The following is a 13,447-nucleotide window of genomic DNA, read 5'->3' on the forward strand; positions in this document are numbered from 1 at the left end:
CAATTTTTAGTGAGAAAGTCGGTATACATTTTTATAGCTTATAAGAGTTTTCGGTAATTTTGCGTTGGTTGCCGAAAGTCAGCTGTTTAAAAGTTCAATAAAATAATACTAGTGAATCCTAGGGGTGACTCACTTCGCAATTTTGCATTAGCTTTTTACATCATTTGCATTCACTGCAAAAATGCAAGCGAGATTTTTTTGCTGCAAGATTTTTTTATTGGCGGCAACCGTCAGTGTCAGCGCAGCGTGTGACAGCAAGAAATGTCATTGAACATTGAAGTCGAACAGAGCTGAATTTTTTTTACGACCCAAAAAACCAACCCGTGGAATTGTACAGCGTCTCAAGGGAAACAGGATCGGTTCCGTGGTAATTTGTACGTCAAGCGTGTTGATTTCTCTACTCGTACTGTAATTTTCGCAATCCCAACCTTATGATCCGTCAAGTAGGAGTACCGGAGCCGTGTTGCTAAAATTTTAACGTTTCCAGTAAGAGTCAATAGCGCTAACATTACGGTAAGATTTTTTAACTTTATTCATTTGATATATTCTGATTAATTTTTATATTTCTGTGACAGAAAATGCGTCAACTTATTATGGCAATGCGTCAAAAATGGCACAGAAAAATATTCCGGAGCAAATTACGTGCAGCAAAAAGGAAACGTATTTAAGAAGTACCTTGCGTACAGTAATCGTGGCGGGATGGCACGGTGTCTCATTGACTTCATTACATATTAACTCTTGCAGAAGAAATCCAATCTGGTGACACCCCGAAACGGAGAGTTGCTATTTGCTGCTACGCAGGATTTCATCACTGGTGCTTTTCTGCTAACGCAGAAAGATCAATTCCTTACTCGAGAACAGATTATGCAATTGGCTGCCTGCATGCTGTCCAGTCCTTATACTAATATGAAGATTGACCTGCCAAAACCGGCCATAGTCAAGCCGAGAAAAATATGGATAGGCAAGCAAATTTTTAATTTGATACTGAAACCGAACAGGCAGTGCATTGTAAATGCCAATCTCTCGAAGAAAGGTCGCTATTATACCAGTGGCAAAGATATGTGCATCAAGGATTCGTGGGTTTTCATCCGTGACTCCGAGCTGATGTGTGGCGCAATGGATAAAGGTACAATGGGATCTGATACAAAAAGCTGTATGTTTTACGTGATTGTGAGAGATTTCGGCGAAGACGGCCATCCGGTCGATGTGGCGATTGGCTTCCTATTTTATGATGAATCATGGTTTTTCGTTTGGAGTCGGGGGTGTTACCTCTAACCGAAAACTGCTGGGTGAAAAGCAGGCCTTGCTGAAAATGACTACAGACGGTGTGACGAGTACATTGCCGAAACAAAGAAGGGAATACTCTAATGTCAGCCAGGTTGCACGGCGGAAAAAACAATAGAAGCAGTGATACTGAAAGAACTTTCCAGCATTCGAGAGCTGACAGCTGCTTGCTTCCGCGAGCTACATCCGACCGACAGTTCCCTCATTATGGCCCAGTTGGATTCGAAGGGCTCTAATGTTAATATTTCTCAGATGATAGTCTATGTTGGACAGCAGGCCATCAACGGTCCAACGGGTTCGAGGATCGGGCGCTGTCATATTTTGAAAAATTCTGTAAGTATACTTTTTATTGTTCATTTAAAAAAAACAACATCCAATCTTATATATGCTAGTCTTAATGTTTAAAAAAAATCTACAATGACCAACATAAAGCGAAATTATCGACTGGTTTCGAAACCGGTCTCAATCAGCGTCACTCCTTTTGAACATTTTTCTTGTACTTTTTGCCTTTCTACTATATAAATATATAGTATAAAGGTATAGAAATCACTTGGAAAACCGGAAATGGAAAGAAGGTCCTGCAGGCCGAATGTCATATACCATTCGACTCAGTTTCGAAAACTGAGCATTTTCCGTGTGTGTGTGTATGTATGTGTGTGTGTGCGTGTGTATGTGTGTGTGTGGGTATGTAACGCTTTCAATCTCACTCACTTTTCTCGGAGATGGCTGGACCGATTTTAATGTTCTTAGTGTCAAATGAAAGGTCTAGGTGTCCTATAGGTTGCTATTGAATTTTATTTTGATCGCACTTTTAGTTCAAAAATTATGTATAAAAATACGAAAAATATGGAACTTCATTATCTCACAGGTCCCTTAACCAATTTGAACAAAATTGATTGCATATGAAAGAGGAGTCTTGCAAACCCTTAACTTCCAAATTTCATGACGATTGACCTTGTAGTTTGAAAGTTACATAAAGAAATGTGAAAAAATAGTATTTAAAACATATTTTTGAAACATATAAACATCAATTCAATGTAAAACAACGCATTTTATTTTAATTTGAAAATTACTGCTGAGATCTATCAAACGAAACCGAGTTATTTAAAATCGGACGGTTCATTCAAAAGTTATTCAAACTTTAACACTTGAGCACCGTATATTAAACCCGAGATTAAACCGTTAAAACGTGTGAAATCAAAACATATCAATCAAATGTTGATTGTATTCAATGTATGTATGTATGTATGTATGTATGTATGTATGTATGTATGTATGTATGTATGTATGTATGTATGTATGTATGTATGTATGTATGTATGTATGTATGTATGTAGACTTACTTCAATATGTAAATCAATTTGTTATACATCTATAATACTAGGCAGGATAACGAAAGTCCATAAAATGGATTTATTTTCTTTTTTCGAAATCTTATCTGCAAATACTTGGCGGGAAAGCGAAAGTCCATAGATTAGATTCATTTCCTTAGATTACTCGAAATCTCATCTGTTTCTGCGATCATTGTTTTTGGGAAAATTGTTCAGATTTTACCGTATTGGAGTGTTGGCGCTGGCTGCCGGGAGATTTCGCTGCAGCCGCGGTGACCGCAGCCGAAAAGACCAGTTCTTCGGTATTAGAAGACGACATCGAGTTCATTTACGGTAAAGTAAGCAGGATCATATTGACGGTATTCAGGCGCTTATAATAAATCTTCCTGCTGCGGCGGTGGTAACGCGCTCAGGATATAACCGCAAAATTAAAATTTAGGTTTTCTGGTTTGTGACCAGGTTTTCTGGTTTGCGACAAAATATCAGTTTTGTAACGTGTTTGTGGTGGAAAATAATTGATTCGGTAAATACTCAAATATTAAATTACTATAATAAATAATGCGGTTATTGCGGAGTTTCCACCTATTTAGAGTCCCACGCGAAAATTATTAGCGTGGTTATTTTCTGCGTTTACCACGCATGTTTGCAATTTAGCAATTTGAACTATCAGTTATTCGTTATTGCCTCCCCACTGCACCCCTCCTTGCTTGACAAGCATATTTTCAATGTATTTAGTAAGTACAGGATAATTATTATTAAAAAAATAATTTGCGTGGGACTCGTTAAATTGCTGCCAGGTTCAATATCTTTTGGATTTCTCTTATTTATAATCTGCAATATTATGCAATATAATTGCAATATTGCAATATAATGTGAACAGCAGTAGCGCAATATTCGCCTTGCACACATCTATATATGTGAAATAAATATTTCTATAGAAATGCCCGTATGTACGTTGGGTGAAAATCTGCCAAAATGTTTCGATCTCTTGCGCTCTTTAAGAAATTCCTATTCCGCTTCATCCCTATAATTAGCATCCCTCCCAGCTTACGTTCGTCAACGCGAATAGTCACTATATTTATTACAGTCTGGCGGATGGAAAATCGGGAGCCAATCTAGTAAGAGCAATCTTAATAAATACATTTCTTTTTATAAAAATATTCGTTTTAAACACACCCGATTGCGAATACTTTCTTTTAAAACCTGCACATTTCTTTATGGTGCAAAATTTAAATATAATAGGGATCTGCTTGGTTGTGTATCTGCCAAACTATAATTTACTAACTATGTAGCAACCAACCAAAACGTTGTTCGTTTTGAAATTTAAAATGTCTACCTGTCGCTGTGAAGCCGTACCGTGCGGAATCTTGGAAAAAGTTAAATAAATTGTGTAAGACTGTTGTCTATTAAGTTATACACTCTGCAAAAGTTCAACGATAACGTGCGTGACCGATCGCGGATATTGCTATTTGGACAAAGGATTCATTTGAGGTAAAAAAGTTAGTTTAAAATTTCTGCTTTTTTCTATTGTCTCCACAGTCAATTGGGGTTTGTTTTTGAATTCCTTTTGCGGTAGTGACGTTGGCGATAAATTGTTCGTGTGCAAATATCGACAACAAGCAACCCTCTCGAAAGCTAATAGAAAATGTCGAGATCAATTACAATTTGGGAATTGTACCCATATCTGGAAAATCCCAGTTTGGAGTACAGCAAAATCGCCTGGCACGTTGACCGCCGTTGTACTGTGCTAGTTATCATGGACAGCGGGCCCAAAATTTGCGTTACCACTCTGGGTATGTAGCGCTAGCACAGTAAGTTCCTCGAAACACAATGAGCGTTTGTTGGGAACTCTAGCATAGAAGACAAACCACATCCGGGACATGAATTTCGTTCTGTGAAAGTTCTGTAATTTATTTACATACCGTGAAAACACCAGTCGCCGCGCACTTAGTAAGTCCGCTAGTCATAAATGCATGTATAAAAATATTTATCTTAGATATTTATTATGCAATAGCTACTAGCTACATGCATGCAATACATTTTTGGTTAGTGTTGTTTTTTACGCTTTTAGGTAAAAATATTAAAAAAGTTTTGTTCATCAGCTAGCAGAAAACGATTTGGAGTGCATCATGTACATGTACCAATCCCAGCGCACAAAATTTTACTCCGTTTCTATTGGCGCGCACTAGTGGTCCAAACGCCGCGCACTTTTAATCGTTTATTTTAGCCCCCTCTAGAAAAATGGACCTGGTCGACCAAATAAAATGGCGAAAAAATTCCGGGGGCTACCGTAAAAGCACCAGTCGCCGCGTACGTACTTTGGCTGGTACATAAATGCATGTATAAAAATATTTACATTTTTCAATATACATTTTCGTTTAGTATTTTTATTACGCTCTCTGACAAAAATATTAAAAACGTCGTTTTGTTGCCACTAACCAGCCAAACACGATTTCGAGTGCATCATGTACTTGTACCGATCCCCGCGCACATGATTTTGCTCCGTTTCCATTGCAGTGCACCAATGGTTCAATCGCCGCGGACTTTTCGTACTCATTTATTTCAATAAACATATATATTATATTCAACTGATAATGTGTTGTTATAAATTTTACTATCATAAGCATGTTTTTCAATAGTTCTTTTCAATTATTTGTCTTTTAAAGCAAAATAATATAAAATATTTGAAAAATACTTCTATATACATCCAAATGCAAAACAGTCCCTCCCTTTAGAAAAACTGTTGTATAATAGAACATTAGAACATCTCCATAACCTTTTCCTGGTTCTATAAGTAGATGCTATCTTCGAAAGACCCATGCGCGGCGATAGGATAAGGTAATATTTTAGCTGTACCAAAGGCCGCACACTCGAAAATACCAGCAAAAATGCAACAACGATCAAAATGTGCAGCATTTCATATGAAGAAATGTCTAGTTCACTTCTCGTTTCCGTTTTTGTGGAATATTTTTGCAACGCGTCCCAAGAAACTCTTAAATTCAAGAATGCACTTTTTTAGTTTGTCAGCTAACAAATTTGCAAAGATGGCGTCTTGTAGTATCACCCGCTTGAATTTATTTTTTCTTTGCTTCTTCAAGCGTCGCCTGGTTGTCTATTTTACTTTAACATAAACAGAAAAAGTGTAACAGAACTGTAAGCATAAAATTATATGTTTATGTCTGATTTTATGTAATTAATGAAAATATTGCCGGGTGCGCGGCCACTGGAACTGCGCGGCGACTGGTGCTTTCACGGTATAGCCCCCCTAGAAATGAACGCTAGTACCGCCAATGGTTTTTGTCGTCGTTTTAAGCAAAAAATGATGCTTTTTAAACAGCCATTTATTTTATTACAAGGTTTTTTTTGTTAGGGGGGACTTAGACTACTTTGTCCATTGAAATGAACTTTTGTATTAAAGAAGGTTATATTAGATGCATAGCTTTATTGTCGATTTTTTGTTATTATCCACGCTTTTCTCTTCGCTACCAATAATGGTAATTTAAATATTATCTGTTGAAGAAAGAATCAAGTCAGTTAAAATCCAAAAAGCTTTACAAAAAATATGGGTAGGGATGGTTCGATCACTTTGACTCAATTTTGATTTTCAGCCGAGCAAAATTTGACAAAGTGGCTACTAGGATATTTCTAGAATGAGTTATTATCTACAATTTTGCTGAATAAAGTTTTGCTGTATCATTTGTATTAACGGTGCTACAATGCTAGTACCTCTATAGTAACTAAGTGAACGTTCATTTAGTCACTAACAGGCTTCATTCTAGGTTTTTTGCTCAGTAGATGCTCAATTGACAACAGCGCCTCAACTAAACAGAATTCGGAAAAGTAGTGTAAAGGGCGATTGTAGAGCTTATTATTATCTACACTATTGTTGAAGAAAGTATAGTTCTATCTTTTGTATTTACGGCGCAATGCGATTGCTACCCCGTTGGTAGCTAAATGAGCGCACTTTTTGCTACCAACGGGGTAGCAGCCCATAGCACCGTAAATACAAAAGATAGAATTATACTTTCTTCAACAGTAATGTAGATAATAATTAGCTCCACAATCGCCCTTTACACTACTTTTTCGAATTCTTTTTAGTTGAGGCGCTGTAGTCCATCTACTATGAATTTGAATATATGGTACTACCTCCAGCCTTAGCAAAACATCCGTTCATAGCAATGAGCCTATCATGTCAAAAAGAGTTTCAAGATATTCAACGATTGGTCATGCTTCCCACCTCTTGTATGAAGGGCCAAAAGGGAATTGGTCGATAAGCAACATCCCTTACACGTACCAGGGATTTAGAGAATCTCCTTCCAAGAGCTAAGTCGCCTGAGTCAATCGTTGAATAAACCGTCTTAATGCAGAATGACTCCAGCAGGTGGGGAGAAGAGCCCGCTAATTATCCACGATGTGTTAATCGGGCCAAGATTAACCCTAGAAAGTTGACTGTTTCACTCTCCTTAGGCCCACCGCTTTAAACAAGTGCTCTGATGGTCCCGCCCTCTTCCCCATTCTAGTTTATTTATGAAATGTGGTATATATGGATAAAAATAGAACAATCTCATCAGCAGTCATTCGAATGGAATAGAGTTCTTTTAGTTTCCATAAGTGCTTCCAATAATTAGTTTAATTTTTTCTTCTGGTATCCAATATCCATGTGCAGTATTAACACTGGTATTGGCCAAAGTTTTATATAGCAGGAGGTACTTCATAAGCTAAAACGAAAAAAAATAATTGAAATAACTTATTTTATGCTTACTTATTAACAAGGTCGTGTGGCTCCGCCGTCTGCCCAAAACCTCAATTTTGAGATTAGACAGCCGGGAACCACCCAGTATCGCACCTCCTAGCTTGGCTACTCAATGGAGCATTACCGGGTACGGCCACGTGGAGGCGCTAGGTAGGGGTTTGGGATAGGTATAGCTATATTGGACGCTCCTCATTTGCCTTCCCAATTTCATACCCAGGCGCTGTAGTCCATCTACTGAGCAAAAAATTAGAGGGGTTGTGTAGAAGACACGACCGCATATTTAGGTGACGTAGGACTACGTAAGTCTCTTTGTAGTGATAGTGGCATGTATTCATGCTTGTTATCATTCGATTCTTCATGTATACATGCTATATGCAACATGTATACATGCTACATGCGTTGTATGTAACATTTATCAAAGTAGTAACATTGCATACGTTCAATTCTCAAAAGATTCTGCATTTGAAAACAATTTAACAAAATCAAGAACACAAACTATTGCTTTCCTGCTACCTTTCTGAAATTTAAGATTGTTTTTATTATCCATGGTTTCCCACGTTGAAGGGAGCGGTTGAAGGGAGCAATTTAATCCTATTTTATCAACAGCACATATTTCCACTACACTTCTAATGAAACGGCAAGCATGCGTATTCATACAGAGTCGTATTATAACCGAACACTACAGCTGTAGCACATTTTTCCAACACAGATATCAAGTTCGCCGAGGTTTAATCGTCTCGCAGTAATGAATTTGCGATCTGTTGGGACAGCGAGCTTGTGTCATTTTTTGTGGCACAATTCCCTAACACAGACATCAAGTTGGAATAGGTTTAATCGCGTTCGTAAGAAATCTGTTGGCACGAGGGGCTTTGTTACTCTCTCTGGCGTACTTCCCAAGCAAGGACATCAAAATAGTCTAGGTTGAACCGCGGTGTTAAGAAATCTTGTTGAAATGTGGAAACTGTCACTTGTTTTGGCTTACTTCCCATGCACAGATACCAAATTGGTATAGGTTTAGATAATCGTAAAGAATCTTCCAACCAATCACGAAGCGAGAATTCTGGTAAAACATAGGTTCATTATTTTCAATTTTTCAATAGTTCAACATCAAGAATCCATACTTTTCTTCATTTGGGTCAATTCTTATGTAGCGACCCTGCCCGCTACTCTCCCGTATACTAATCCTGCCTGGATCCGAAGGACGAAATCCTGGATCAAATCATATTATTATTAACTTCAACATTTTATTCGATTACCCGCGCCGGTCAGTGACTCGATCGAGCGACGGCGCCGGTAGGGCAAAATACTTCGATGAAAAACAACGCGTTCGGCACCATTCTAGGTTAATGAACGCGCAAGTTTCTTAACCTGCCGCAACGAACAGTTCCCAAAACAAATGCGGGGTTGCGCGAAGTTGCAGTTTTGCCGACTAAGGTAAACAACGAAGCGCGGAACTGTTCGAGTTGACAAAAAACAAAGTTCCCGCGCGAGGGCTAAAATGTATGCGCGAGAGGGAAGCTCAACGGACAGCGTGAGGTCTGCCGCTAGGGAGAATAGGACGGAACTACCTCGAGAAGGAGGAGTTTCCTTAGGGTAAACAGTTTTTAGCAAGTAAGAATTAACTTTGTGTAAAAAGTTTAGGAAAATAAATGAGAGTCCAATTTGGCACGCCGACCCGTCCGGTCGATAGTGCGATTAAAAACGGTTTTTTATTTCTTTTTTTTTATTTAAGGCCCTTAAGGCCCCTTCACTTAGAAGATTTTCCGATCGATTGGTGTAAGAATATTGAAAATCGATCGGAAAACCGCTGAGCTATTAGCGCCTAAAACCTTTCATTTTTCGTGACGCTCGCATTTTTCGATTTTTTGGAATGACACCACAGAAAGGAATATCATCTTCGATTTGAAAACTGGATACAACTCAGTTCCTTTTTGACTGCCATCTAGTGGTAACAGGAACGCTTTTTACACGGAAAAAATTATACCACTTTCAATAGACCTGTCAAATATTCTGGTATAAATTAACGATGTGCGAGATAACAGGTTCACCCTTGTAAAGCGGCTTGTGTTTTGTGTGAAATTTTTTTTGCAGATGTTTATAAATTTTTTTCACACAACTACTTCAATCCTACTTACTTACTTACTTAATTGGCCTAACGTCTTATGACAAGGCCTGCGCAGTATAATTTCTCCATCTGTTTCGGTCCATGGCAACTGATCTCCAGTTCCGCGGGCACCCAGTGCTTGCCAGATCTCGCTCCACCTGGTCTTGCCACCTCGCTCGCTGTGCCCCTCTTCGTCTTGTTCCTACCGGATTTGATGCGAAAACCATTTTTGCAGGATAGCTGTCCGGCATTCTAGCAACATGTCCTGCCCAACGTATCCGTCCAGCTTTAACCACTTTCTGAATACTTGGTTCGCCGTAGAGACGCGCGAGCTCGTGGTTCATTCTTCGCCTCCATACACCGTTCTCTTGCACTCCGCCAAAGATGGTTCTTAGCACCCGCCGTTCGAAAACTCCGAGTGCTCGTAGGTCCTCTTCTAGCAATGTCCACGTTTCGTGCCCGTAGAGGACAACCGGTCTAATTAGCGTTTTGTACAGTGTGCACTTTGTACGGGGGCTCAGATTGTTCGACCGCAAGTGTTTGTGGAGTCCGTAGTAGGCCCGACTTCCGCTGATAATACGTCTTTTAATCTCACGGCTGGTATTGTTGTCCTCTGTTGCCAGCGAGCCAAGGTATACGAACTCGTCGACTACCTCGAACTCATCCCCGTCGATTACCACGGTGCTGCCCAAGCGAGCCCTGTCGCGCTCGGTCCCGCCCGCCAGCATATACTTCGTTTTAGACGTATTTATCTGCAATCCAATCTTCTCTGCTTCGCGTTTCAGTCTGGTGTACTGATCTTCCACCGCCTCAAATGTTCTGCCGACAGCATCCACGTCGTCAGCAAAGCAGATAAATTGACTGGATTTATTGAAAATCGTGCCCCGCATTTCGATCGCCGCTCGCCTTATAACACCTTCAAGCGCAATGTTGAATAGCAGGCAGGAAATACCATCTCCTTGTCGAAGTCCCCTGCGAGATTCGAATGGGTCCGACAATCCACCCGAGATTCTCACACAGCACTGGATCCCATCCATCGTAGCCATGATAAGTCTAGTAAGCTTACCCGGAAAGCCGTTTTCGTCCAAAATTTTCCATAGCTCTTGTCGGTTTACGCTATCATATGCGGCTTTGAAATCGATGAACAGGTGGTGCGTGGGGACTCGGAATTCGCGGCACTTCTGGAGGATCTGCCGCAGGGTGAAGATTTGGTCTGTTGTAGACCGACCCTCCATGAAACCGGCCTGGTAACTTCCCACAAATCTATTGGCTATTGGCGATAGTCGATGAAAGAGGACTCGGGACAGCACTTTGTAGGCGGCATTCAGGATAGTGATGGCTCGGTAGTTCTCACAATCCAGCTTATCACCTTTCTTGTAGATAGGGCAGATAACCCCGTCTTTCCACTCCTCCGGTAGTCGTTCCGTATCCCAAATCTTGACAATCAATTGATGCAGACAGCCGGCCAACTTGTCCGGGCCCATTTTAATAAGTTCCGCTCCAATGCCATCCTTTCCCGCTGCTTTGTTGTTCTTCAGCCGCTGGATGGCTTCTTTAACTTCCCTTATCGATGGGGGTGGCACACCTTCGTCGCTTGCTGCACCAATGTGGTCACTTCCTCCGCTATTATGGTCTTCCGCCTGTACGCCATTCAGGTGTTCATCGTAGTGCTGCTTCCACCTTTCGATCACCGCACGGTCATCAGTCAAGATACCTCCATCTTTATCTCTGCACATTTCGGCCCGCGACACGAAGCCTTTGCGAGATCCGTTGAGTTTCTGATAGAACTTCCGTGTGTCGTGAAAGCGGTACAGCTGTTCGAGTTCTTCGCACTCCTTCTCCTCTTGGTGGCGCTTCTTTTCCTTGAAGAGTCGGGTTTGCTGCCTCCGCTTCTGTTTGTATCGCTCCACATTCTGACGGGTGGCTCTACGTACCCGCGCTGCGTTCTTCTCATCCAATATCTGCTGGCATTCCTCGTCAAACCATTCGTTACGTCGATTCGGTGCCACACTACCTAGGACGTTCTCCGCTACGCTGTTAATGGCTGTTTTCACGGCATTCCAACAGTCTTCAAGAGGGGCTTCATCCAGCTCTCCCTCTTCCGGCAGCGCGGTTTCGAGAGATAACGCGTAGCTTTCGGCGACCTCTGGTTGCTTCAGTCGCGCTAGATTATACCGTGGCGGGCGGCGGTATCGTATGTTGTTCACAACAGATAGTTTTTGACGTATCCTTACCATCACTAGGTAGTGGTCCGAATCAATGTTAGCGCCCGGATAGGTTCTGACGTCGATAATGTCTGAAAAGTGCCGACCATCTATCAGAACGTGGTCGATTTGTGATTCTGTCTGGTTGGGTGATCTCCAGGTGTACCGATGGTAGAGGTTATGCTGGAAGAAGGTACTACGTATGGCCATGTTCTTGGAGGCGGCGAAGTCGACAAGTCTTAGGCCGTTTTCGTTCGTTTGCGGGTGAGCGCTGAACCGTCCAATCACCGGTTTGAATTCCTCCTCCTGACCAACCTGAGCATTACAGTCCCCGATGATAATTTTGACATCATGTCTTGGGCAGCGGTCGTATTCACGCTCCAACTGCGCGTAGAATTCGTCTTTGTCATCATCGGTACTTCCGAGGTGAGGGCTGTGTACGTTAATTATGCTTATATTGAAGAATCGGCCCTTGATTCTTAATCTGCACATTCGGGGGTTGATCGGCCACCACCCGATCTCCCGTTTCCGCATCTCGCCCATCACTATAAAAGCTGTGCCCAGCTCGTGTGTATTGCCGCAGCTCTGGTAGATGGTATGACCATCTCTATACGTACGTACCATCGTTCCTTTCCAGCATACCTCCTGCAGCGCTACGATGTCGAACTTGCGGCTCTTCACTTCTTTAGAAAGCACGTGGGTACTTCCGAGGAAATTTAGAGACCGACAGTTCCATGTTCCTAATTTCCAATCGTTAGTCCGTTTTCGTCGCCTGGGTCTTTGCCGATTGTTCCGATTAGAGTTATTATTATTATTACTTACGGAGTCCATTGCTTTGGTTTTTTTAGTGGTTCAGGCTTGCAAAGCCCGCAACCAACCCCACAGTATCGCCGGAGGGCCAACGTAGCTCGAAGGAGCCCTCCCCCCTGTCAGCATACGACCTTGGTTTCCACCGGGGTTGGTTACCCGATCTCCACCCGAGGTTGCTCGTATCCCGGCTGGTACCACGAGGAGGTTGGGGTAGGAGTTGCTAGGTAAGAGGCTGTGAACCACTGTGGGGTCTATTTTATGCCCAGTGCACAAGGCACCGATGGTACGCATTACCAAGCCATTTACCAGCCTACTTCAATCCTACCAGAAGCATAATGAATATACCTTGTATTCGCACTTAAAATCGATCCGATACAAATCGTTATGAGCGACGGTCCCTCGCATAATTTTAAACTGTGAAAATAACGTACATAAATGTTACATTTAAAGCGACAGTAGTACGCAATGATTTGTTAATGAGTCAAAGTATCAAATTGCGGTGAGCAAAGTTACCATAAGCATGAAAATATTTTCAAACACACATATTTCTACATGTTGGAACCAATTAAGTCAGTCCGGTATCACCAATACACTCTCACATATGATTTGACAATAGCCCCATACTGATGGGCCCATCGATGCTGGCCCCGAAACAATGGCAGCTCCATAGAATTTCTATGAAATGATTTCCCGCCCAGTGCTTTTGACGTCTAGATTTCAACCACAGAAAAATGGCTATGTACCGGGGGTCAAATTATGTCCATTTAATAGGCTAAGGCGAACCAGCCGCGGAGCGTTACAGCCGTTAAAGCGGTCCGTCTTAGCGTTCTTATCAGAGAATTGTACTTCGAACAAAGAGGTTCTATCCAGCTTTTTACGAGCCATAATGACGGACATGTTCGTAATATTTAAACAGCATTTTTGACATTTCCCTAATACATCGTAGGTTTTCTTTCCGTAC

The 13,447-nt window shown here is 41.4% G+C and overlaps 1 pseudogene; it reads left to right on the plus strand.

Moving 5' to 3' along the window:
- The first annotated feature begins 864 nt into the window (after window positions 1–864).
- LOC128745520 (DNA-directed RNA polymerase III subunit RPC1-like) lies at window positions 865–13,156 on the plus strand (annotated as a pseudogene).
- Window positions 13,157–13,447: the final 291 nt, after the last annotated feature.

The sequence above is a fragment of the Sabethes cyaneus genome, chromosome 1 (genome assembly GCF_943734655.1).
Source record: "Sabethes cyaneus chromosome 1, idSabCyanKW18_F2, whole genome shotgun sequence".
NCBI lineage: Eukaryota > Metazoa > Arthropoda > Insecta > Diptera > Culicidae > Sabethes > Sabethes cyaneus.